Here is a 27,198-nt window from a genome sequence, read left to right as displayed (position 1 = left end):
ACGGTCTAAGAAAAGAAAATAATTACAAACAATTTTTACACAAAAAGCGCGCGTACAAATTGAATTCAACATCTTAGAGGCCTGGTGTTATTGATCTTTCATACAATATAGTTCTCCTTTGGGCAGCATTTCAAAACGTCAATAGGCGGTCTTTGTTCAAGTCTTAAAAATACAAGGCGCGGTGTTTCAGCTTTATTTCCATCATAATGTACAACCTTCAGTCGTGAATAGATTTCAACGATATAGTTGACATTTGCACAGAGCTGTGTCCACAAACGGCTTATGATTTCGAATATATGCATAATAAAAGATGTCTGCATTTAAACATTTCGCGCAGGGTGGCCGTTTTTGTTTGCGAAAATAACATCACATCGCGCGGGAATCAAAGCATTTCGTTGTCCAAACGCCGACTAGCAACCTCAAAAGTGTTAATTAGTAATTGTTTCGAAGGAAAATGTGAAGATGTGCTCTTTAGCGTTGAAGAAATTCGATAAACATAACAGCAAACGAGATTCGTCCTGCAAAGAGTTGCGATGTGCTTACATGAAGCCAGGAGAAATAAGCAACGAATAATCATTGCATTTGCAGCTCTTTGTCGAAACGTTGGCTGTGGAGCCTAGAGGAATAGCTAGATAATCCACATCCATATTTTTAAAACAGTCTATAACGACATCTCAAGAGGCAACCGATACAAAAATGGGTAAGTGATACTACATTTAAAGTTTCTACCCCTGAGAATGGATTACTCTTTTCATGACACAAGCCATAATCTGGAATTGTCACTTATGTTACATTTTAAATAGCTGGGCTTTCAGGCCTCTTTCAGACCAGCCAGTATGATACCAGGTCTTGTTTCCCTTGTAACCGTGCTAGTGCTTTAAATTATCTCACATCCAAACTATATAAACAATAATTAAACGATCGAAATGTTTTGTCCAGTTTTTGAAAGCCTCTCTAAGGAAATGTCAGTGTGCGTTTTGTTGAACATTCCAGACAAACTCCAGACATTGTATCACTTCTCTACGGTGAAGTCACCAAGAGGCACCTTTGTTTTCTTCTTAAAAAAAATAAGCAAGTGTGCCCTAATAGGAGATGAAAATAGAGCGATTTTCCGTGGTTTTAAATTCACGCCTTGTCGCCAGAACCTCGTGAACTCTTCGGCTCTTGGTTCAAGCATTCGTTCTAAATCGACGACGTTTTCAAGAGCCTTCGCGCTTCGACGGAAAAGCGAACAAAAGCTGCATTCCTCTTGGCTAATTATCGAGACCACCAGTTCATTGTTTGCTTCGAGGCTCTAATATCGGCTTGTTATTCGGTGCGACACCGGCGGCATTCAATATTTCGTGCTAATCTCGAGAACAAAAAGCGCCCTGCTCAATTACGAATTCGATCGACGTGAGCAGTGAATGCACAGCGAGACCGCCGGCTTTGCCAGTTGAGGTAAGTTTTAAAAATGATCGACTCCCAAACTTCTACTTCGTAAAAACTTGTAGGAAAAGATACGATCTTAATTTATATGGACATGGTTTGTATAATGCCGTAGTTCATTCGCCTCTGTTCTCTAACCTGTCAGTGTGAACTTTTGGCATTCGGAATTCGGAAGGCGAACCTTCGCCCCACCGTCGATCGCTGCAAAACATTTGTTCGATTTACATTAACTTTTTGCCAGGAAAGCCTTTTTCAGGAATTGAGCAAGAATGGAACTAGTACAGAGTTTCAAGAGCATTCTGCTTTGTTTGTACAGTTGAAATCTTGTTGTTCTTTTGCTTCAGCTAAACAACATTAATATTGCGATACAATAAAGTGAGCTTCAATCGCCCGGTTAAACCACAAAACTGTTTTTGTTAGTACTATCTTCGAAGAAGGCTCAATATAACAACGGAATTGTGAATAAATATTCAGTATATGAGTGCAGTAAAACCTTTCTTCTATGACATAAAAGAGTTCTAATTTGATCAAAATTAAACAAACACGCATATATTTCTCTTTGTGAATGAAATGTGACTGAAAGAAGAACATCGTAACTTGGCATTAAGACGGACAAATCTAATAAAAGGGAAAGCAGTTTCATTGCTCATTTTAAAGCGACGTTTCTGATCACGTAACACTTCGTTACGTATCAATGAACCGTCTTTATCTCTTTTGAGCTGATTACGCTGGATAATGTCTTCGCCAACGATGACTCACTGGTAAGATCATCTTTGGTGAATTGATTTCCTGATTCCCTGTCAGCTCATCGCGAAAATAAAATTCTTTGTATCTATAGTTCAAACCACAACGTGCCTTTGCAACACGCAAAAAGCCACAACCGCATTTTGCGAATACTGAGCATTTGTTAATTTCGTTTGATGCTCGTTCAAGCGTTAAACAGAAGGAAAAACAATGCTCTATAAAATGCGAATTCTTTCCTTTGTCATTTCCTTGTAAGTCGCTTTTGTCGTGTTTAACAAAAATAACAAGTTAAATTGAGTTAAATTGACGGAATTCATGTTACGGGATTATAGATGAACACGCGAATCAGGGAAACCTCGGAAACGTTGCTAGCAGAGAAGGCGAGAGTACGTTCTTATAACTGATGCAAAATTGCACAAATAGTGTATGCCTGTTGCTTTGTTAGAAACTACCGCGGTCTGAACTAGTTATGGTAAGAGCATTCTCGCACGTTCAAATAAGTCATTCGTCTAAACGTTATTCTCGGTTTTACTGGGAGTGTGTTATACTTGTACCCTTCATGAAAGTATTGTTAATTCAGCCAATTATGTGAAAAACTCACAGTTAAACTACGCATTGATATTGTTCAGTAACACTTTTGATAAAATTCAACCCCCTCAGGTCTACATTCTCCTGACTGATTTTCATACATTTCTTGAAATAGCAGTTCGGAGAATTTGGAAGTTCATCACAACTGTGTTCACTTTTTGAGTAGTTGTCATTCTTTTAAAAGTGCACCCAACGAGACTGAAATTGAGGGTTAACCCTAACCCTAACCTAAAAGGTTGGGAATGACGTTGGTGCGTTTTCCGGTATCTCTTAGCGCGTTTAAAAAAGATGCATTGTGCAAACTAACAAATTTTGATCTGTTCATATTCTTTCAGTAGTACTGATTATCATCAATTCGCTACAAGTCAACTCGAGCCAAAACTAGCCGTTGCCATCGGTAGCCTCTGATGTTACATCGCCCTCACAAACAAGCTACGGCGTTTAATTTTGGCTTTCCCGCCGTCGTTGGCGACGCACTCCAAGTGAACTGTTGCTCCAGAAACCAATATCTTTGCTAAAAACTTCAGTTGGGCAACAAAAATTAAAACATACTATGTACGACTTCCTGTTGCCCAAATCTTTGCTCCCTCTTCCTATAGCGTGACAGTATGTCCCTTCTTCCACCCCAAATCCGGACGTCTTGAACTTTCCAAAAGAACAGATATTAAGTGTAATTTATGGCATTATAAAGGCAACCGGCCATTCATTATTTTTTTTTAAAGTAGACGTAATCCAAAACACAAAAAAACTCAAACTGAGAAACTTAAAAAATAAAGCAATCAAAATTCGAAAACGAAGAATTCGGAGCACGAAAACGATGCCGCTTTCGAAACTAAAACAAACTGTCTCACTTTCAAAACTTGAAAACGAAGCACCCGAACGAAAAAGAAGTTAAATAACATGCTAAGCCTGATTCAGTAGCACTAGACTAGTCTAGAATTAGGTGAGTACTATACTAGTAGAGAAGGAACGGATTCGAGGAAACGAACGACACCGTACCAGAACCACCTTCTGAGAAATTAAGAAGTCTGACTTGCGAAAAAGTGTGACATTTGTGTGATGCTGGCTGCAGATATGACGCAAGCATGGAATACTTTGGAACTGTGTTTACGTCTGGGAGAACCTCTATAAGGGTATATTATATTACTTACTTAGGTAGGCAATGCACGAGTGGCAAAGAATATTGTGCAGACCGGTCTCCTTATTGTGCGTCATCCAGTGCAGTTGGGTCAAAAACCCTCTGAAATATATAAGGTTGAACTAACATCCCTCGGTTACAATCGGTGCTATTTGAGGAAAGCAGACAAATTTTCTTGACTACCTTCCACTGATGTATTTAATTATAACTGTTAGTATGACTGTCCAACATAATATTGATAATTCACAGACAGTACGAAGAATTTTAAATTTATTCAAGCCTTCAAGGGTCATGTTTACATGCTTGTTTTCATGCCTTTTTTTGAGCCTGTTTCCTGTTTAACTTTCCGCCCTTGTTTTGTTTGTAATCCTCTCAAGGACTCAGTGAACTAGAAGATTTACAACAGCGTTATACTCGCTTGGAGCAACTTTACAGCGAGGCTGTCAGAGCAAGGGACGAGGCCGTTGAAGAGAGAGACAAGGCAACTGTTCTTATCGCGCTTCAACTGGAAAGCGAAACAGAAGAGCTGAACAAACGGATCGAAATTCTGCAGAGTCAAAATAAGAAACTGTATGAAGAAAACGAGGATTTGAAAATCCGGTTGGGCTACGCTAAGGACGATATAAACAAATTACAACAGAGACATATTGCGCTTCAACTCGAACAAGAGAAGTGTTTACAAGAGAGAGAAGATGCCTTAGCTCGAGTTGAAGAATTTGAGAACAGCAGAGAAACAGGCGAGGTTGTCAAAGAAGAGGATAAACAAGGCGTCGGGAAGATGGCGAGCGAGAAAACGGTACGTTACCTTAAATATCAGAAATGTATTAGCATTAGTAAAAGTGAAAAGGTGGTTCATAATGAATTTGAATGGCTAAGTTTATATAGTGACTCCTCTTAAGCCGTGAATTTTATCGTCACTGTATTACTATGTAAGCAAAGGTTTTGTAAAGCATAAGCAAGTGAAAATTAGCGATAAGAACGAATCTTGAGCGAATTTTCTGACAGTTTATCTTTTTGCATTTGAACTTGAAAATGGTGTCACGATGTCACCGAAATGTTGTTCTTTCTTATCGCTAATTTTTACTTGTTTATACTTTATTACTCTCCAAATATTTTGCGTTCAAACTCTGCTTGGTTGTTGTCCCGAGTGTTGTGTGCAAAAGTTTTCAAAGACCACAAAAGCCCACAAAAGCTGAACTTACTTATATTTACGAAGCCAACCATATATTAGTTTGATCGGTATCAATTTTTGTCTACGTCTTGTTTTTTCTCCAAAGGATTTGAATGATAAATCAATTAATTAATAGTTTGATGTATTTATTCATTTACTTCAATTGTATCTCTGATTTATCTAATTTGATGATAAGACATGTTTTCTAACCGATGACGCATTTCATGGTCTAAACGCAGTGTCGTCTCATCTCCTAAGTCAATTGTCGAGTCATGTTTCTCAAGTGGGACGCGACTAATCGCTTTTGGCCGATGCTATTTCCTCGTACCGCAGTTATCAATATATTTTTTCTAGTTACGAGATAAGATGTGCGACGTGTTTGAAGCGATGCCGCGTTTCATCCCTAGGGAAATAATGGGAACGTCACGAAACAAGAGGCTTAATTAGCAAAACAATAGCTGTGCACGTGCGTTACAAATCTTTGCATATTTCGTCGACGTCCTCTGTAAAAAAAGAACGTGAAACGACCAAGCTCTGCGTAGTCTGAGGAACGCGATCGATGACGGCTAATTTTTCGTCAGTATTTCCGTTTGGAATTGAACGCTGTCATTGCATATTTAGCTTGAGCACGTTTTCAGAGCCACTGGCCTACCGAACAAATCTAGACAATAACGAATTTCGCTGGTAAAATATAAATTCATTATTGACTAGGCTTCGTCGTTGCTTAAGGCCCGGTTCATACGTCGCATTTCTGCCGTGTCGAATTCAATTCAATTAAGTGCGGCAGAAATGCGACTGTGGATTCATACGTCGCACTTGTGTCGCACTTAATTCAGAATTTATACTGTCGGGTATGTCGGCCAGCGGAAAATGCTTTAAACGTAGAGTATTCAATATGGCGGACGAAAATACTGAGCGACGAAGGACTTTAATTTTGCGAAAAATTGTCCGCCAACGTAACGAGAAGGAGAAGGCTGACAACGGAGCAGTATGTGTTGCAATATGTTCGGGTTACTCTGGGTCGAGAATGGCCAAGTTTCTTCTTTTTCTTTGGCGGGAAAACATTTACGCATGCTCAATACATTAACATAATGTATGCATTAGATTCGACACGGCAGAAATTCGACGTCTGAATCAGTGTCGCATTTCTGTCGGATAATGCGACAAGACCAGTCGAACGTGCGGCAGAAATGCGGCAGCCGATTCAGACGTCGAATTTCTGTCGAATCTAATTCGTTGAATTGAATTCGACACGGCAGAAATGCGACGTATGAACCGGGCCTAAGCTCCCTAACTTTCGTGCCAATGACGTCTTATTGTACCTCGCTTGATTCAGTAAACTACTTTGTTTTTACAAAGTAAGTCAATTCTGTTATCGAGACTGAACAAGGGGTCTCCATCGGCCACCAAGAATTCCGCGTACCGTAAAATAAACACCCAAAATGGATACAAAAAAATGTGGGAAGCCAGTTGTCCAAAGCATGAATATTATTCGCCGATGCTAATTGATGCACCCGGGTTGAGATATACATTGAGAGTTAAGTGTTGTCCCAAGAACATAATAGGATAAATCTGGCTAGGACAGCCTGATCCGGAGCCAAGCGCACTGAAGAATTTGGACCCCACGCCTACCACCCCCATTTGATTGGCCACGGACATTGTAAATACGCTGGCCAAGGTCTGTATATGTGTGGTCCGAGCCAAATTCGATACATGTTTTATTTTACCTGGGTGTTTTGAATGTGGTTTATTCAAAAACTAGCAAAAGCTTTCTTGAAGAAAACTTTAATTATAGTTGGTGGGAACCGAAACACCTTGGTTAAGACAACATCGTTCCCAGGACTTCCCCTAGAGATTTCCCAAACTCTAAGGGAAAACCCTGGGAATGAGTTTGTGATTAAGACTTCTTAATTCTTTGAGACACTAATTTGGCAGCTTTTCGTCAATGACGTAAAAATTTGGAAATTTCTTCACCGTCTACTGAAAGAAAGAGCCCTAACTTTACAGTACCCATTCTCCCGCCTTCGTAAGTTCGTGACGTTATCGTTTGTCGACAACGTGACGTCAAACGTCAAATATTTCGATTACCAAAATTAATATGGCGAGGTCGACTTTTAAATACAAATTATAAGTAAACTTCCGGAAGATCGGAGAAGAGAATTATTCTGAAAGAATACTGAAACCTGTAACAAAAATTATTTATTCGGAAACTTCGATACTGAAGGAACACTATCAGTAAAGTTTTTAATTAAAGATCAAGTATGAGGAAAATAAGCAAGTGTGACATACTTTCATTATTCGTCATTACATTCCAGTTTATTTCTGACGCGTCTTGTTTATAGCATTCCGCGCTCGCATAATGAACAAGGCCAAGGGGCCGTGACAATATTATTCTTTGGAAAAATCCACAAATATTAACGGGGTCACATACTTTACTTAATTATCAAACAAGATTTTCTTTGCATAAGAGAAGAATACGTGTTCAGCCAGTTATTCTTTACTTGATCGCGCGAGGCCTGTATTTAAAACAGTGGAATAAGTTTCTGTGATGCTCATAAGATTGCTATTAAAGAATTTTCACACTTCCAGGTTATTGTTTAGGGAACCTTTTGGAAGTTGCTAGCGGAAAAGGTGCATCAATAAAATTTCCCAATGTGCCCGCGGGGCATGATCTGTACTACACGCTTCTCGAATTTTTAAATGTTTTTTTATTGATGTTCTAGAGTGAAGCTAGATGGATTTAAGAAAATAATTCGAGAAACGGTACTCAGTCCAATTCACAGCTTTTCAGGTGTAATAAGAATTATCGATTGAATTATCTTTTCTATTGCGCTCTGGTGCGCTTTTGTTCCCCGTCAAAAATTGAACATTCCACTATAATACACTCAGTCAAGCATTTACTGTCATTGTGTTTGTTGAACGCAGCTAAGCGCTCGCTCCTAAACGAGTTCTACTTCGCTCCGACAACGTGAGAAAAAAATGCGGCCCAACATTCACTGGTCGAATCTAAGAACAGCTTCTAAATCCGCTTTAAATGACGAGAACACTCCGGCTTCACAAACCAGCGCGTTCAGTCGCTGCGATCAGGTGTAAGTAGGTAGCCACGAACAAGTATGGACAAATTCTTCGAACGGTTGAGTACAATCTTCGAGGTTAGTGTGTTAGTGGAGTTGGTTTAATTCGATATTCATGTACAGTTGGTCAAGAGAAATGCGTTTTCTAACCATAATGCTAAACCGCTCACCAATATCGTTTCGGCCAGCTAGCAGTTTTGACAAAGATAACTTTCCCAACTATCGAACTATCAAAACAAATTATAACTGCACGCTTCAAAGTCACTGGGTCAAAACAAGAATTCATTGCGTTTGAAAAATGTATAGTAGATCACGACTAGTGCTGCCTGTCACTGACTTCAGTCACATTTTAACTATATTTGGCTTAGCTTCATAGATGTACATCTCTAAGCAACGAGTGCCCTGCACAGTATATCCACTTTAGATGTGATATTGCCCAAGTCGTGTGGTTAAATCGCATTAAGTGTTCCATTTTAATCTTCTGGGGTCATCTAAGCTTATTATAGTTATAATGCTTAGGATACACTCATTTATAAGATGGATTTTCTCTGGAGTTTGAGTAATGGTCTGTCTCGTCTGCAATTTTCGTGTCTGAAAAAAGTCACGGTTAATTACACGATTTACTCGCGTTGTCAAATGACATATTCTCCTTTGCTGTCTTCTCTGAATTTCCTGTTTTTTGGCTGGGAGAATTTGAAGATATTTTATTTTTTCAGGGACATTAAGAGACTATTTCACCTTCGAGGTTGAATGTGTCTTTATATGTCGAGGGGAAATGAGATGCTCAACTCAGCCTTTATACCATGAAATCTTATTAGTGTCCCTGAAGCTATCAGAAATGGCGGACTTACTGGAATCAAGCTTCAGTAATTGGTTCTTCCAAAGAAAAACTAAATGTTAAACAGAGCTTAAATTAGCAGTGAGTTAAGTAACCAATCTGGAAGGGAATGTGGTCACTTTTGTCCATTAAAAACAGCTGCCCACGATCAAAAATGTTTGCCTTCTTCCAACTGAGCGACAAGAACCTAATTAATGCCTTTGAAAGGTTCAAGTGTGCTCCATTAATATATGTTGTTCTTGGTTTCTTAGGATCCTGCTTACAGCAATGTCAGAGACGAGATTTTCACGTCAGGTAGGCCATTGTTTCCTTATTTACTTCACAAAAAACCCAACGAAGCAGTTAAGCTCTGCTGGAACTCTCGCTGTTTCTTTCATCACATGCCTAATTTAACTTGTGCACAACACAATGGAAACTATGTGGGATAGCTGGGCTTTCGGACAAAAGTTTGAATTTTATTCATTTTTATTAGTAACACAGTACTGAAGCTCTTGCGACACAAAAATGTAATTTACTTCCTACTCAGTGCTTTCAGTAAAAACACATGTTCTAAATGGAAGGGAGGGGAGGGGAGGGGGGGGGGGTGTAAAAGAATTTGACCTTGATATCAGTTTAAGGTTAACGTAGTCAGATGTTTAAATTGTTGAGCTATATTTAGTTTCCGTTGTCTACCAATCTTGAAATTGTTTTCCTTTTATTATTTGTCGCTTCAACTATCGAGTCATTTCTTTTGTTACAACATGCAATTGTCACGTAAGGACTTGAACTGTTAACCTTTTGTCGGTTATTGCTAATGTTGCGAAGGATTGTGAGTATAAACCTTTTTGATCAAAACGTAAGCCATTTAAGTTTGTGATTGGACACAAAAATGTGATTGGACACAAAAATGTGATTGGACACAAAAATGTTTCACACTCATGATGACGGAGTTATGCAAAGATTCCTAATTTAATTGTGATTGGTTGATAGCTCAGTTTATTTTGTAAAATATAATTTGAAAACAATTAAGTGTATAGAGTGTGTTTTGAATTTCGCCCGCAAGAAACAGCCAATCACAGACATTAACTGGATCTCGGTAGTGTTACATCATCAGAGTGGAATTTTATCAGTTCGAATTTCGGACGTTTATGAGGGGGAGGAAGATTCGGCACGGAAGCAGAGATGTCCGTTTCCACAGCTATTTCAGAGAATGCTTGTTTATTATTTACTTTGCTAGAGTAACACAACTTTAACAAAGGACGAGTGCTTTCAATGCTACTCAGCTAGTTAGTTTACTCAGCTATTTGTCAAATGAACTTCTGGCTTACACGATGACATAGGAAAGGTATTTCAATCCAGTTCTACATAATTTCATTCCAGCGTCGGAAAAGGACTTGGAACTGGAACCCAGGCCACCCGTGACCGCAAAAAAGACACGTCTTGAAGACGTCTTTGATGTCCATGAAGAAGTCGGAAAGTAAGATACTGCAGTTATTAATATCACTCACACATCGAAAACGAAAGAACTTGAGCACAAGTAATGAACTATATGTCATCAGTCAAAGCCGAAAGCTGAGGCTGATAACACAAGCCTTGTTTATTAAAGAAACTATCGTCTTGGTTTTGATAGACAAGCTTAAGATAGCAACTTATCCTGTTTATTAATTTGTCACATAAACTATCCAGTTATTTCTTTGTTACAACATGCAAATTGTCAAGTAAGGACTTGAACTGTTAACCCTTTGTCAATTATTGGAAACGTTGAAAAGGAATAGTAGAAGGAACTTTTAAAGACGTAAGCCATTTCGCGCGCTAATTCACGTCCGTGATTGGACATGAAAATGTTCCACACTAATGATGACGGAGTTGTGCAGAGGTCCCTACATAGTACATCTTGATCTTAACATGCAATTGTTATCAACGTCGTATTATGATTACATTATAAACCAAGCGAAAGGCGAGAATAACGAATATTGCCTCGATGTACCTCCAAATACTCTTAACTAGCATTAAAGAGTTCTATGGCGGACAGTAATGAGAATTTGTATGTGATTTCACGTAACAGGGGAAAGTTTGGTGTGGTAAAGAAAGTAACAGAGCGCTCCTCCAAGAAGGTGTTTGCTGCCAAGTACATCCGGCTCGGCTCCAGTGGCAGCGGTTCTTCGCGAGAAGATATCATGCGCGAAATCAACATCATGAACCAGCTACACCACAAGAGGCTTGTGGGATTGGTCGATGCATTCGACATGTCCAGGAACATTGTTATGATCATGGAGTTGTAAGTAAAAGTGACTTAAGCTATGTTTACACTTGGCGCCCAAGTACAGTGCCAGAGAACAATTATCCCTGGCCACTAATGTGAACACACCTTTTTTTCCAAGTGCTCACACCAGAATTCGGACACAGTGTCCATGCCCTGGTACATGGTCTCGACCTTGTACTCGGGCACCAAATGGTACTTGGGTCTTTGGAGAACCCAGTGTCTGAGCGCAACACTATTTTACTGGTGCCCAGACACTCGAGTATGCAGGTGTTTTCGAGAAACGTGGTATAGTATCAAAAGGAACGATTAAAATGGTACAATCTTTGCTTACGATAATCACAAGCGCAAGCGACGCGTTAAAGTCATGAATTCGTTTTTTACTCACCCACGCTCCCTCGTGAAAGACTCCGTCGCGACAATCGTAAGTAATTCGTTCGTTTGCACGATTTGTTTTAGTCAATAATATCATCGTCTAAATCAACACAAGGTTGTTGATTTCCGCAAAAGTAATTTTTTCTATTCCCTAAACTGCATGTAGTTGTCGATTTTGATTAAACTCCTCTCTTCTGAAAATGATCTTCAGTAATCAGGATTTAACGAGTAGCGATTTATTTGCAGTGTGTCAGGGGGAGAGTTATTTGAACGTGTTGCGGATGCCGATTGCTTGACGGAAAAGGAAGCTTCTTTTTACATGTACCAACTGCTTCAGGGCCTTCAGTACATGCACATGAAGAACATTGTACATCTTGATCTTAAGGTAAATAAAACCTTTCATAAAGCTGATCATAAAAAGTTCTGTCTCTCCTCGTCGACAATTTGTCGTGTCCTAATTAAAGTGTAATTAAGGGCAAGATGTATAACTATTGAAATCAGTAATGAAAAATAACACCTTTGTTTAATAAATTATAACTAACCTTGTCAAAGCTCTAACCCCGATACCCTGGGCACCAGAGGCTTTTCATGCGCGGTTTCCAGTTATGACCAAATCTTTATTTTCCACTTTAGAAACGAGAAAAAATAAACTGTCATTTTGTAGTGGCTTGTGGGGCCGTTACTGGGGACAAAGACAAGACGTCTTATTGTCCCCATGAAGACTGTGAGATGAGACTTGCCCCAGATTCCTTTTCGTTTCTTAAGTGGCGAATTGTGACTCATTCGAATAGTTTTCTCTCACGACTTTGCGACTCGTAATGTCTGTCTTCGGCCGACACGAAACATCGAGGAAAAAAACGTCTGGACCCATGGTAGAACCCGGACTTCTCGCAGTCTCAGGGGTGGTGTGGAGTAGGAAGGAAAGAGACAGCCCAAAAAGAGCATTGGCTTACCTTTACCTGAAACAGTGAATAGCTAGTCTGACCGGGTCACGGGAGAGATCGGCATATAAATGCTCCTAACTGTGCTTTGTGTTATTTTTAATCTCTCAAGCCTGAAAACATCGTGTGCGTCAGCAAGGATAGCTGGGATATTAAACTGATCGACTTTGGCTTGGCGCTAGAGCTCGTACCTGGTGTCCGAATGACGGCACTCAAAGGGACCCCTGAGTTCATGGGTATGTTTACACCAGAATGTTCCTCATTAGTCATCTTATCAGACTATACATGATACTGATCATTTTGAGCATCCTCTAAGTTTGCTTCAAGTCTTACCACTGTATGATTGTCTTAGTACAACGTATCTTCGTTTGACTGATTTTTGCCATAAGAAAAATAGTTCAAGATTAATTGTTGTACAACTTCAGCACTGTCACTCGGGTGTATACGAAGACAACTTTGGGTCAATAATTTCAGTGTTTTACTCGCTGTTAAACAATCCTTAGAAAATCTGATTGAATCCTAAATAAGCTTCAAATCCTTTCCAAAATGTCCAAGCGATCTGATCGCAGAAAGTAAAATGCCTTTATTTTTTTACGTTCTTTTCAGCTCCAGAAGCAGTGAACTTTGAAACCATCTCATTTGCTACTGACATGTGGTAAGTAGAACAGTAGACTTTTTGGTGAGTTGGTAAGGTGTTTTGGTCGAAAGATGGGGACTGTCTGACAAGATATAATCTGAATCATTTTCTTCAGTGTACCAATACTATTTCAAATCAAAGCCGATTTGAAAATAAATGTCTAACACAAAGCTAAAAACCGACGGGGTAATACTAAATCAAGACTAAATAAGTTGATTATGACTGAGGGAAATTGCGGCGGACTCGGTATAAACAACGAACTTGTCTGACTAATTTAGTCTAGTACTTAAAGATGCGCGATGCATTCGATCGAAACCCGGAGTCTAAACGTCAGCTTTAAATATGGCGAATAATTTATTACATATTTTTTTCAATGTTAGGTAAATCAAATTTGCGTTATATTTCTTTTAGGAGTGTTGGAGTCGTAGCTTACATTCTGTGAGTATAATTTCTATGTCTTGTAAACACCTTGGATACTTTTTGAAAACCATTTCATTCAACATATTAATATGGTATTTGGAAAATTTACTTTACAACAACCTTCGAAACCGCATAGCAACATAAGAATTACGTGAAGTTTCTTAGCAACTCTTGTGGCGTAAACCTTGCTCTCTTGGAGACAAGGAAAATCCAACCCTTTACTTTGTTTAGCGGCGTAATGGAAAAGTCTTCATGAATCCGAGATTTCTTTTAAGAAACAGAAAACATTTTCTACGTTTGTATCAAGTTTAGCGTTCTGTCGCCGATTCATGCGCTACTCACTGTCTGTTCTGTTGTAGAGAGTGAGTTGCTTAGTAGTGTAGTTGTTAAGGATATATTGGCCACTTCTTTGCGGTTTTCAGTCCACTGTCTGTGAAGAGGATTTAGATAATTTACTAGTCGAGAGTATATTTGCACTAAAACAATTATTATTCGCATTCTTTTTCTTTTTCAGCCCGTGGTTTTGTTCAGAGTGTATTCTAAGTAAAAAAGATCACTTACATCAATAATACTTGAATGAGAATGTAGCACAAACAACTGTGATAAACATGATATTCCAACGCAGTTTAATACAGAATTTGACGTTTCGTGTGCTAGTCAACATACATTTTCAAAAGTGATTATTAAAATGCGTTGGAATACAATGTTTATCACCGCTGTTTGTGTTATATTCTTAATCAAGCTACGATGACCAAATGACAAAAGTTTATTTGATGATGCTAACTTTCTTCATGTCCAGGCTTAGCGGCTTATCGCCATTGTTGGGAGAAGATAACAATGAGACTCTTGCCAACGTGACAGCCGCTGAATGGGACTTTGATGACGAAAGCTTTGACGTCATCTCAGACGAAGCTAAGGATTTCATTGGACAGTTATTGGTGAAAAATGCCAAGTATGTGCAAGGATAAAAAAGAATTGCAATTTTGGTCAATAAAACGACAGCGTCGGTATTGGAACTTTAATTGTTGATGGTAGCCAAATGCTTGATGCGAAAAAAACGCACGTTCAAACTGTCGAATCCACAGTAGATTCCGGCACATACAAAATGGCCGTTAAATCAAGTTGAAAACGAAACCATATAGAAACGAAATTTATAATAAACTTCTACTAAGTTTTTAATAAATTTCTGTGTTTTCTTTAAACTGCAGAAAACGTAACACAATCAAACACTGTCTAGAACACGACTGGATGAAGGTAAAGAATTGCATTAAATGAAGTTGTTCAAGTTACGTGTAGCTCTTTATTTCTTTAAGTGTATTGGTTTATCGACGGGTTTATTGATTGATCGATTGACTGACAGTCACGGATTGACACATTGACGGATTGACGGATTGACGGATTGACGGACGGACTGGTGGACTGACGAACTGAGTCGTATAATCTTTTTGTTATCTGGCGTAGAACTATTTTTATATTTTCTACCCTCTTGGTCTCTCTAGTTGTTTGTCATGATTCCACCTTGATTAGCCTAATACTACCAGCGGATCAGTTTTACATTTGTATCAATTTTTAAATTCACTTGAAATAAAAGTGTGTGTCAAAGTGTGTACTGATGGATTGTTTGTTTTAATTATTTTAGAAAAGTGCCTCAGCGAACGCTGTCAAAATCGACACCAAGAAATTGAAACAGTTTTTGGCCAAAAGAAGATGGCAGGTAAATCCTTTAAATGAAGATGAAAGAAAGTGTCATGATACCACTCTTTCAACAGTTAGCGCCGCCACGATAGTGAAATCCAAGATGACCGATGTACTGTATTTGTTCCTGGCCTTTAACAGTCATAACGATACACAGCTTATTCAGCTGCCTCAAGTTACACAAATGCTTCTTGCACTTCCATTATTGATTTTTAATTCGCTTTATATTGATCAATTAATGATATTTATCACTAGCCGATTGATTTTATGAATTATGCGATGAATATTAATCAATGAATGAATGATTACTAACATTGATGATTTGACGTGATTTGCTAACATTAACAGCTAATAAATAACTTGAAATCAGATTAATAAACTGTTGATTATTTACCATGGGATTTTTAACGTTTAATCTGAAGTATAATCTAGAATTACTTGCACATACTTTGGCTAATTGCATAATAATTATATTCCTAATTAACCCAGCAATTATTGACTAATTTAATTGTTTTTAATCGATAATTACATGAACTTTATATTTTCACCTTACGCGATATCTCACCCAATTCCAGACACCGTCATTAGGTCAAATATTTTGACTTTCTCAGAGCGTGGGTGTTCTTGACTTCTAATTTAGAGAAAATCCAGAAACTTTTGTACAATTGCTCTAAAAGTCAATTAATCAACAGAAAATGACTCACAGTACACTTCACATAACTGACAAGCACATTATTTTTCTGGTAAATAAACATTCACTCAACTCAAATCACGTCAGTCAAATTCTGTACATGTGCTTACAGATTCCCAGCTTAAGCGCATGCGTCAATTATTCAGGGCCGCTGACTGATGACGAAATCCTCGAGGTTAGTCGAGTGTGGAAACAACTAGTCAAGAGTAACCATGATTACCGACCCGTGAATTCTGTGTTTAAATTTTGTATTGCTGTGTTCTTTTGTAGAGAATAACTCTTTTAGCGTTACTTTGGTAAATGGTTCTTTTTCAAAGGTCTGCAGGAGAAAAGAAAGTTACACTTTTGCGAAACGGCGCAATTTGAAATTATGAAAACTACCTTCAATCAACGTTCTTTTCTCCTGGCTTGCTATACTAAAAGAACTGGGTGTGTATTTAATGCCACACGTTCAGCGCTTCTAAAAATGTGGCATCAGGAGTAAGATTAAAGGGGCTATGCCATAATGTTCAAAGTCAACCGTTTGCGATGCATAAAACTACCTCTGCACGAACAAACCAAAAATTGACAGTTAAAATGATGACAACGTCATCAACTTCAATAAAGAGGGACAGACAGAGAGATTGTCTATCATAGTCTCTTTGTCTACACATTCCACAATTCTATCAACTGACACCGACCCAAGGTAAGTATTGCATGCACATACCTGGAGCGGGTATAATTGCCGTGTAGGCACAGTTAGAAACCTGGCATCACATACACAGCAATCGATCCAGAGAGCATCATACCATGACAGGGAGAGAGTCACAGTGACGTATACTCAATCCGCATCGAATTATCTAGTTTTAGGAAATCAATTCTGCAGTTGCGAGAGTTGCACAAAAAACACGGTTATCCTTGCGCAGATGCATATTTGTGATGACTGAGTTCATTGACTGGTGATCAAACGTAAATGGGAAATGAATACGGAGATCGATGGAATCATATTGACGAACACTTTCATGGTTCCTAAAGTTGACAGGTTGATTCAAAAATAACTCCATCAACTCAACCAGTGAAGTGAGGCATGCTTAGGTTATTCCCGTCTGGTTTCGATATACTTTCCGTTGGACGTAACAGCTTAACCGTTGTCTTGGTTACCCTGATAGTAATGGAGCATTTCGTCATGTTCATTTACATGTGAGGGTCAATCTCTCCATTCTAAATGAACAAGGTCACTGAGGTGAATTATTAGCGTCTTACAAAGTTGTTTAATCAGTGTTATAAAATGAGTTAAGAAGAAATTTGTGTTTTAATACCTAAATACAACCACTGTGTCATATCCTCCTGTTTCTGTATTTGTAGAAGTCTGTCAACGCCCTGGTAGCTGTTCGCCGACTATCCAGCTTAGCATCTCTTATGAACGTGAAGAGCCGCCCTTCTATTGCACCGTCGTTAGCGACTGTGGCCTCTGCCAACGAAGAGGAGGAGGAGACAGCTGATGACGGGGCACTGCAAGAGGATAAGGAACAGGAGCTTGTTCGAGACATAGTGGACATGGCTTTAGAAGAAAACATTGAGCAAATCTCTATAAGTATGTGCTAGTATCTCTTTTTAATTAACATTTCTGCCTTGTTACTTTGCCTTCACGTTTGACTAATTTTCAGACATGACTGACTGACGGACTGACTGACTGACTGACTACTGACTGACTGACTGACTGACTGACTGAATGAATGAATGAATGAATGAATTAATGAGCCAATCAATCAATGAGTGAATAAATGACTAACTATCGGGCCTACTTAACGACTGGCTGTCTGACTGAATGACTGAGTGACAATCGGACTGTCTGGCTGCCTGACTTGTTGACTGCCTTCTTTTTTGTGTTCAACTATCTGTCTGTCTGTCTGTCTGTCCGTCCGACTTTCCGTCCGACAGAACTACTGACTGAAGGACTGGCTTGTAGGCTGACTGATTGCCTGATTACTTTGATTAATTGATCGATTGATTGCTTATTGACTTGAACAGAGCCGCCAGTATTTACGAAAGAATTAAGTGACATCTCCATTAACGAAGGAGAAACAGTTTCATTTGAAGTCGGCATCGAAAATGACTCCAACTGTCATCTGGAATGGCTTAAGAATGGCGTCAAAGTCACTGAGGGTGAGCGGTTCTCTCTTGTCAATCACGGTGAAGGTGGTTATTCACTCACCATCCGGGATACTCAAGATGACGACTCTGGAGAGTACCACTGTGTGGCTGAGAACGATGCTGGAAGGGTGACTTGTGGTGGAAAGCTGTCTATAGAATGTAAGTAGCATTGGAACCCTGCCTTATTGATGACACCTCAAATTATGACCAACTGTGCTCCCGCACTTGACATATTCCTTAACAGTCTTGCACTGGCACTTCTGCAAATTGTTTGACGAACGTTAACTCGAAAATGTGGAGTGTGGAATGTGCCCCTAGAAAAACTTTTAAATCGAGGACTTAGAATTACAAGGCCCAAGCTACTTACAACAAGCCAGCTTTTTCACTAGGCGCTTACGGGGTTAGACATTGTGATGTTAATGTTATATATCAAACAGGAGAGACCGTGTTTTACCACATCTTCAAACGCCGAGAGGAGTGTTGAAAACAAGCTTCGAGACGTTTGGAAATGTGGTTTAACACTCTAAGAAGGGACCAGAGAGAAAAAATAAAAAAGGGCTCCTAACTAAGACTCTAAGATCAAATATCCAAGCGCCTTCACGGTTATCATTTCCCTTCATTTAAACTTGAAGTATTATTAATGAGGTCCAGAATTTATGTAACGAAGAAATATTGCTCCTACCACCTTTGAAGAGCTTAAAATTCTAAGGGATCCGCGATTTCTCTTCTCCGAGTTAAGGCAGGCACTCCTTAAGGTATATTGACAGCAGAAAAACACGATAAGTTTGGACACAATATCAGGAGACCTCCCTGTCTCAATTGAGGATAGCTAGGCAAATTGAGATGTATGTACCAGCTAATGTTTTGGCAGTTTTTTTTTTTTTCAAGGATTTATTTATTTGTCCATGATGTATAGTATATCAAACACGAAAGACTGAGTTTGACCACATTGTTAAACAACGAGAAGAGATCGAGTTCAAAATATAACACGCAGCGGAGTATTTTCGACGAGCTTCGAGATGTTTGGAAACGTGGTCAAACACTAATTTGAGTGTTTGATATATCTTCCCAATCAAAACTAATGAGGAAACGGAGGAATAAAATCACAAAAATCTATGTTAATTAAGATATTAGGCATCCAAACACCGTCACGGCCATGATACTTGATGATCTACTTACGAATTTGAGAAATATTCATCACATGCATTGTACGTATGTATTTTATATAAAAAAAAGGCATACGATAGTTTAAGATACAACGTCTGTGATTAGTTTTATAACCAAATACCCTGGCATATAAATAAATAAAATACATTTATTCACTCAGTCATTCGCTCAGTCATTCATTCCTTCTTCCCTCCTTCCCTCCTTCCCTCTCTTCATTCATTCACTTACAATGAGCACCCAGTTTATAATTGGCCACCTTATCACAGCGACCAAAGAGCACGTTTTGCACTATCCAACCTTTGTTTTATTTCGAACATTTATCCTATCGATATGGTGACAAACTGAAACAAATGCAACTTACAAAAGTTTGGTTCATAATCATCAAAATACGACAGAGAGACGTAAGAATCAAAACATTGTTGTTATGACATCATTCAAAAGTCTTTAGTCCGGATCGTCGAGGCTCGTGTTAACCAGGTGACACCATACAGGTCTGTCCAAAACTGTTGATTGATAAAATAATAATTATCACAACTTCTTTGAGTGCAGAATGAAACGAGATCTTAAGTCTGTTGTTTAAATTATCCTACCAATACACAATGACATCTGAGGCAAAATTGAACATCTGTACTTTTCAGGGAATTCTGGTTTTGAACCAAAAATTATCAGAATTAAGAACATACTATTACTATTACACTCGCGAACGTTCTATGAACTATGGCTCCTCGATTTGATAAAAGAAAATATATTTTTCCTAGAATAATAGAACATTATCGTTTTTAACACCTCAATGCTCGATAATTGCTGAGAACACAAACGTAGTCATATACGCATTTTATTTTTTGCCCGAGAAGATTTGAATTTCATACTATTTACGATCGAGTTCAACAGTCTTGCTTGAAGTGTGCAGTGTCCTAATTCAGATATGTAAATTGCAGCCCAGTCGAAAAGTGAGAAGACTGATGAGGAGGACGAAGAGATCGATAGTTCCATCGGTGAGTGGTTATTGAATACCGCTGATTAGCGTAAAACGCAGGCGTTTCTTTGCCAGAAGGGGGGAAGCCCTTGTGTTGAGGTCAGCCCCAGAGAACGAATAAGAGTAGGAACAGCCACAAACTAGGGAATGAGACTTTAGAATCGAAATAATGTTGCTATGACAAAGTGGGGATGAAACCTCTACGACTGGTCCTTGAACTTATTTATTTATTTATTTTGTTTGTTTATTTATTTTTAATTTTTGCTTGTTTATTTATTTTGCATGCTTGCTTATTTTGTTTGTTTATTTATTTTGTTTTTTTAATTTGTTCATTTATTTACTTATTTTGTTTGTTTGTGTTTTAAGATATTTATTTCGGACAATTTCATTAACGATAAAGTAGAAGCATTAACATGATATATAAAATCCTTTCTGTGTGAATATATTTTCATTTGGCTCAAATAAACGATTTTTTTTTTCACTTTTTAAATGTTCCGCACATGTACATCTTAACAAAATTACCTTGGCAATAGCTGTTGTTACAGTGGAGTCTACGGTCAAATAGTCGTTTGTTTAAAAAGGCATGAAAATGAGGCAAATGGGTCAATACAAAGCAGAATTGACCCTTTCGCCTCGTTTGCATGTCAAACCGCTGATAACTTTAATAACAGCTAATGGTTCTGATTATTCTGCACTGCCCCGTTTTCAAGCATTTAGAGCTTAGTCCCAAACATTCTTCTAAATCATTAGAACTCTGGTAAGGAATGAAACTTTGAACATGGAAGAGATTTATCTTTGAAGTACTTTTCTTTCTTCTTTGAAAGGGAAATGACACGACTTTGAACTTTATCAGAGTACAAAGGCATAGATAAGAAACACAGAGGTTTCATTCATTAAATATGAATACAGATAAACTGATGCATCAAATTTCCTAGAAATCGAGGACACTTAAGTTCTTTTTTCATGCTCAACAGAAGTCCCAGTCTTCACTCAGGAACTACGTGACGTCACAGCCAATGAACATGACACCGTTACCCTTGAGGTGATAGTCAGCGGTAACTCGGCCTTCGAATTGGAATGGTTCAAAAACGCGGTTGACATCACAGAAAGCGATCGTATTTCACTGGTAAACCACGACGACGGGCGGTTCACACTCAACATCCGGGACTGCGAAGATGACGACACTGGAGAATACTGTTGTGTGGCTCAGAACGAGGCTGGGAGGGTCACGTGTGCAGGCTGGCTGACTGTTGAAGGTAAAATTAACTAAATTTGTATAAGACCTTAACGTTTAAACTCAAAATCAGCTATCCTAGGAATATCTCTGTTATTATTATTTATAAAATGATAGGTTGAGAAGAAACTTCACGAAGTTTGTTTTCGCCAGCAGTGCTGTGCAGTATTAGATAAAACAGGCTTTCTTGTTAAGCTCGCAGTTGGCTTGGATAATTAATACACGCTCAATATAAACATAGTAAAAGATTTCCAAAGTATTTAAAGCGGCAGTAAGTAAACGGTGCTGATGTTGCATACCAAGATAGCAAGAACGTTAAACAAACCATAGTTAATACTGGGGAATGATTATGAACTCGACAAACTTCTTTGCTGTTTGTTTTTGCGCTCTTTTTTGGCCTTTACCGTGCACAAAACAAAACAGTTGTTTACTTCGGATTGAAGAAGTACCCAATAGAAACGTTTCGGTTTCGGATATGTATAGTGTATGAGCCCCCACAAAAAGATTGTGCGCGGTCGTGGACCTTCCAACATAACCCTCGGCATCTTTGTTTGCTCCTTTGATGTTCGCCGGGCTTCATAACCATTCCTCTCTATTTGCTATGAACAAACCAAACAAAACTTCTCGTTACTTTATTCATGATGATTTGAGTGAGTGACATTCCAGCTGACAGGCTAAATAAATTTTCAGTTGAAAGCGTTAGATCTGATGACGATGAAGAGAGTGAGGAATCAGAAGATGACGATGTATTTGTGCCAAAAGAGATTGTTGAGATCAGAGAAGGCAACGTTCAAACCCATTACTGTATTGAAGAGGAGGTTGGCAGGTACGCTTCACAGTTACAAACTTCTTTTGTTTGGACTGGGGCTAAGTAGACCTAATTAGTAACGTTGAAAACGTGGTAAATTCTTTAATTTTAATTCTGAATGTTGATTAACGTACCTTATCAATCCTTTTAGCTCTGAGTTGATTGGCATCGACTACATTTTGACTTCCCATCAACGCGGCAAAACATTGTTAAATTTTCAGAAAAAGGTCACTGAAATAACTAATTACTTAGCAAGACGGCTCAACTGCTACAGAGATGCGAGCAGGTGCTGGTTTCAAAAGCCAGTGGACTGTTGTACACAGGTTATCAAAGATGAAAGAGAGTCTTAAATTCAAGCATTCGAATTTTTTTCAAAACCGATCAGAGCTGGTATGGAACTTTTTAGGTTGAATCTATCTCGGGTTTTCAAACAGCCTGTATTTTTCATTGTTGGATACAATGAGCCCAGTTTTCAGAGTCAGCTCAGGCAACGATAAAATATTTCGTGCTACTTTACTGAACATCAGACTTAAACAGCTAATCCGAGCGAACATGTAAGTTAAATTCTTACATATCAAATCTAACGTCTTATGAGCGATCGCACCTCGCGCCCACAAATAGACGCATATAGCTAGCCTATCTCATTCACCTCACCAATTCTCGTTGTTACCGCCATTAACATTTCAGAGGTCGATTTGGCATCGTTAAAAAGTGTGTGGAGCTCGACACTGCCACGAGGTTCTGCGCCAAGTTCATCAAATCGAGGCCCAGCCAGAAGGAAGAGTTCAAACGTGAGATTGACGTCATGAATGCTCTTCATCATCCTCGTATCATCAGACTGCAAGACGCGTTTGACGAACCAAGGCAGATTATTCTCATTATGGAGTAGTAAGTGGCATTGGACAATCTTATGCGGTAGTCTTACTGATAGGGCAGTTTACACTTGAGCGTCAAAAAACAATTGGTTTTGCCATTAGAGCGGTTTTCAATTGAGTGTCGAAAGTAATCAGACAATTACTTTGGTTTTGGTTTAGGCTCTACTACGGTTTGAAATTGGCTTAGAAGTGTAATTAGTAGGTAATTGCTTTGGTTTTGGTTTTACGACACTCAGTTGAAACTGTCCTATGAGGCCGCACGATTGGCATAAAAAAGGCGCCAATTTGTCGTCTAATCAGAATTAAAATCAAAACCAATCGTGACTCGTTCGCACGCGTTTTCCTATGCTTCGCTTCTGCTACATGTAATTACTTCGAGTTTTGATTGGTTCACTGCGTATTCTGTGTCCTTTCTGATTGACTAGAGTGATTCCTTTGGTTTTGGTTTTGCGACACTCAATTTAAACCACTCCTTCCTAAGCCGGGACGGAGGAGTAAAAGTGTTGTGAAGACCAACGCGGTCCATGGTCGATTTTTGAACGATATTGTACATCTACCAACTGTTTGATGTTTCAGTGTTTATTCTGTGAAGTCTGTTTTGGTGCACTTCACTGTACTAAGGAAATCGATACTCAGACTAAACCCATGATGTTATCGAAACCAAAAACATTAAAGCATTTCTTTCATGACTTATTCCCCGCTTGGCACCGGTTGCAAGTTTTCCCGTGCTTTACACAGGTTTCAAGTTTTCCCGCGCTTGACACGGGTTACAGGTTTTCCCGCGCTTGACACGGGTTACAAGTTTTCCCGCGCTTGACACGGGTTACAAGTTTTCCCGCGCTTGACACGGGCTACAAGTTTTCCTGCGCTTGACACCAGTCACAGTTTTCCCGCGCCGCTGGTAAAAGTTCTTTTTTTGCCAATGACAGAATTTTTTTCTTTGTGTCCTGATTGGCTTTATTCAGTGTTTGTTGTTTGTTATAGTGTCATAATGGTTGGTTTCTGACAATGGTTATTGCTTTCTTTGTTCATCCAGTGCCAGAGGAGGTGATTTATTCGCTCGTATCGATGGAGACTCTCTTCCCGAGTTTGAAGCCGTCAAAATTCTGAAGCAAGTGTTGGACGCCCTCAAGTTCATGCACGACCTTGGCTTCATGCATTTGGACCTCAAGGTTAGAATATGAGAGAGACCCAACCGAGTAGCTCCCTGCTGTCTTGACTCTCTTTCGCTTTCCACCTAAAGATCTGGGGAAACTACCTTCTTGCTACATGTAAATACATGCACCTTGGGTCGGTCGGTAAAGAAGAGCTTAATTTTTTTTTGTTCATTTGCGTTTGTTAATTAAGGGTGCTTTTTTTTTATCCGATTCCATATGAAAGCAGCTTCTTTCGTGTTGGCCTTTGTATTTCTTCTCAAAACAGCTATCGTAGGCCCTCCTTTAGGTATTGATCAAGTTATAAAAGTACCTTAATTGTCCTAAGGAATTTGGAAAGCTTCTGATGTCCTCCTTGGCCTCTCCCTCCTCGGCTCTCTAATCTTCCAATGAAGAGTTTGAAACTGCGGTCTGTCCGAACGCCTAATAACACACTTTACTTGATGTTTATTTTTCTTTCAGCCGCAAAATGTGATGTTCAAAAATGAAGGAGGTTCAAAGATAAAGCTGATCGATTTCAGTCTGACAAGGAAGTTTGACCCTCAACAAGAAACCAAGATTTCGTTTGGAACTGCTGAGTTCGTGGGTGAGTTGCATCCGTGTTAGTATGTTTCAAGCCTTGTCCAAGTTCAGTCCTGACACTACCTTGCTTATTCTAAACTAAATTGAATTGAAGCTGTTAAAGGTCCCTGTGAAATTCTTGAGTAGAACTTTCATTTGGTACTGTTTATTATGCTGTACAAGGTGGTTCTAACTTTTAAGGCTGTGGATGAAACCCTAGTGTGTGACCATTCAAGTGAAAGCTACTGAGCAGTACTCTCATGTGGTACTGTTTATTATGCTGTACAAGGTGGTTCTCACTTTTAAGTCTGCGGATGAAACCCTAGTGTGTGACCATTCAAATGAAAGCTGTTGAGCAGCACTTTCTTGTGGTACTGTTCATTATGTTGTGCAAAGTGGTTCTAACTCTTGAGAGTGTGGATGCAAGAAGGCGTTTAACCATTCAGACGAAAGCCTAAGCGCAGTGAAGTGCTTTTTTGTGCTTTGCTCATTGAAATGTGTGTTTTCATTTTCAAATGGTCAACTTTGGGATTGAAAAGTTAACTTACTGCCTAAAAAAGGGATATCCACTTCAATCAGTGTTTTGAAATATTTTTTTCTTTTTCTTGTACGCACAGCTCCAGAAATTGTCAACTATGAGCCAGTAACACTCTCTGCAGATATGTGGTGAGAATAAAAGATTTCTGGCGTTGAATAATTTTTACTGAATTTTTAATTCGGTGCCACATACTGATATGTTTTGTCGCTGAGATTGACAACTTTGTTTATCTTTGTTCGTTTCCAGGGCGATTGGCGTTATAGCTTACATAATGTAAGTATACCCATTCTCAAGTGACCAACGAGTGCTATCTCCCTTTAATTTATGACGTAAACTTCATATTAAAAAGAAGATATTTAACTAATAGTTTATGTGTTGCAGGTTAAGCGGCGAATCTCCATTTCTGGGTGAAAGCGAGGCGGATACATTCTCTCGCATCACAGAGGCACGATGGGAATTTTCTGACGTGTTTGATTACGTCAGCAAGGAGGCCAAAGACTTTATTTCGAGGCTGCTTCTCAAAGATCCAAAGTACGTCCTCGTAATTACGTTTTCCACTTTACAGCTAATGCAACACCGCATAATTTTAAGATAAAGATGGTGTTCGGTCTCCATATGATTCGCCTAGGCAAATAGATCCTCTTTGGCCAATTAACCTACGACCTCGTCTTTTCAAAAGGTATAGAATTTATTCAGAAAGCCTCATATTTGTAAAGGATTTTCTTATAACTCCAATTTAAAGTTGACAAGAATTATTAGTATCCACGTAGATCCATTGGATAAGTATGAGTGATCAATTGATGATTTCTCCCTAGAATATCGACACAAAGTCAAGCAGAAAGATGACGACAGTAAAGAAAATTACTAATTAATTGTTAAATTATTCATTATTATTGATAATTATTTATTTGATGTACCATTAAATTCTCACAACTAACCATAAAGGAAATGTCTGGCAGTCAGTACAGATAATTTATATTTTGAGCCTGCGAATAAAAACTAAGAAACGAAACACGTCAAATTGGTGTTAACAGGGTTAATCAAAACTATAGCAAAATTCTCGAACGTGATTGGCTATCAGCAGCCCGTGATTAACAAATCGGACTCCCGCTTCGCGGTCGTCCGATTTTGTTAATCACTCATATGATTACAGACCGAATTGGACTCCACTCAGTCCTATTACCATTATTAATTGTCTTAACTGGATGACATCTACTTTGCAGCATTAGTTGTTCAGTTGATCAATTTGTTTATAATTCTTTTAAAAGTATTTGATTTTTTCCTCTCCATTTGCAGAAAAAGGTTAACAGTGGACGAATGTCTTGAACATGAGTGGATCAAGGTAAAAACAAAAACAAGCAACTTAGTTACACAGTGTATAGTAATCTAAGAAGTAAATAGCGAATGAGTGCCCATGTTGTAACGGATACACAGACTGAAGTATCTAGAGCATAAATCTGTTAATAAAAAAATGAAATATCAAACTTAAAAAGTCGTGTTTATCAGTTATTTAGTTAATAGCACTTAGTTTGGCCAGAGGACATTGAAGTAGAAATTTGACTTACGATTACTGATGCTCACTAAACTTATATTCTTCTTTTCATGAATATATTTGAGTTTAATACAGTAAGAAGCAACATTGACCAATGATGTATTACTACTTTTGTCCGTAGAGTTTAATATTGTTTAATTCGTTTAGTCTCCAGGGTTTACTGGAAAGCAGAAAAGCAAGAATTACTCAGAAGTAAGTCACATAAATAGATAATTATTAGT

At 38.7% G+C, this 27,198-nt stretch overlaps 1 pseudogene across 1 annotated transcript in view; it reads left to right on the top strand.

Moving 5' to 3' along the window:
- Positions 1 to 339: 339 nt before the first annotated feature.
- The window catches only part of LOC110065672 (uncharacterized), a 41,859-nt pseudogene continuing 15,000 nt past the window's right edge, over positions 340 to 27,198 (top strand). The window contains exons 1-25 of the transcript XR_016201192.1: positions 340 to 700; positions 4,276 to 4,694; positions 9,233 to 9,275; positions 10,341 to 10,437; positions 11,026 to 11,238; positions 11,842 to 11,980; positions 12,649 to 12,772; positions 13,143 to 13,191; positions 13,585 to 13,611; positions 14,393 to 14,545; positions 14,802 to 14,847; positions 15,233 to 15,307; positions 17,324 to 17,552; positions 17,990 to 18,271; positions 20,218 to 20,274; positions 21,230 to 21,511; positions 22,180 to 22,315; positions 22,985 to 23,185; positions 24,209 to 24,344; positions 24,789 to 24,912; positions 25,505 to 25,553; positions 25,672 to 25,698; positions 25,807 to 25,956; positions 26,722 to 26,767; positions 27,125 to 27,169. The product of XR_016201192.1 is annotated as an uncharacterized LOC110065672 (transcript). The remainder of the gene's footprint in view (positions 701 to 4,275; positions 4,695 to 9,232; positions 9,276 to 10,340; positions 10,438 to 11,025; positions 11,239 to 11,841; positions 11,981 to 12,648; positions 12,773 to 13,142; positions 13,192 to 13,584; positions 13,612 to 14,392; positions 14,546 to 14,801; positions 14,848 to 15,232; positions 15,308 to 17,323; positions 17,553 to 17,989; positions 18,272 to 20,217; positions 20,275 to 21,229; positions 21,512 to 22,179; positions 22,316 to 22,984; positions 23,186 to 24,208; positions 24,345 to 24,788; positions 24,913 to 25,504; positions 25,554 to 25,671; positions 25,699 to 25,806; positions 25,957 to 26,721; positions 26,768 to 27,124; positions 27,170 to 27,198) is intronic.

The sequence above is a fragment of the Orbicella faveolata genome, unplaced genomic scaffold (assembly GCF_042242905.1).
Source record: "Orbicella faveolata isolate gen_17 unplaced genomic scaffold, um_ofav_v1 contig_34, whole genome shotgun sequence".
Taxonomy (NCBI): domain Eukaryota; kingdom Metazoa; phylum Cnidaria; class Anthozoa; order Scleractinia; family Merulinidae; genus Orbicella; species Orbicella faveolata.
Note: the sequence above shows the minus strand (reverse complement) of the source record. Positions and strands in the feature narration are given on the sequence as shown.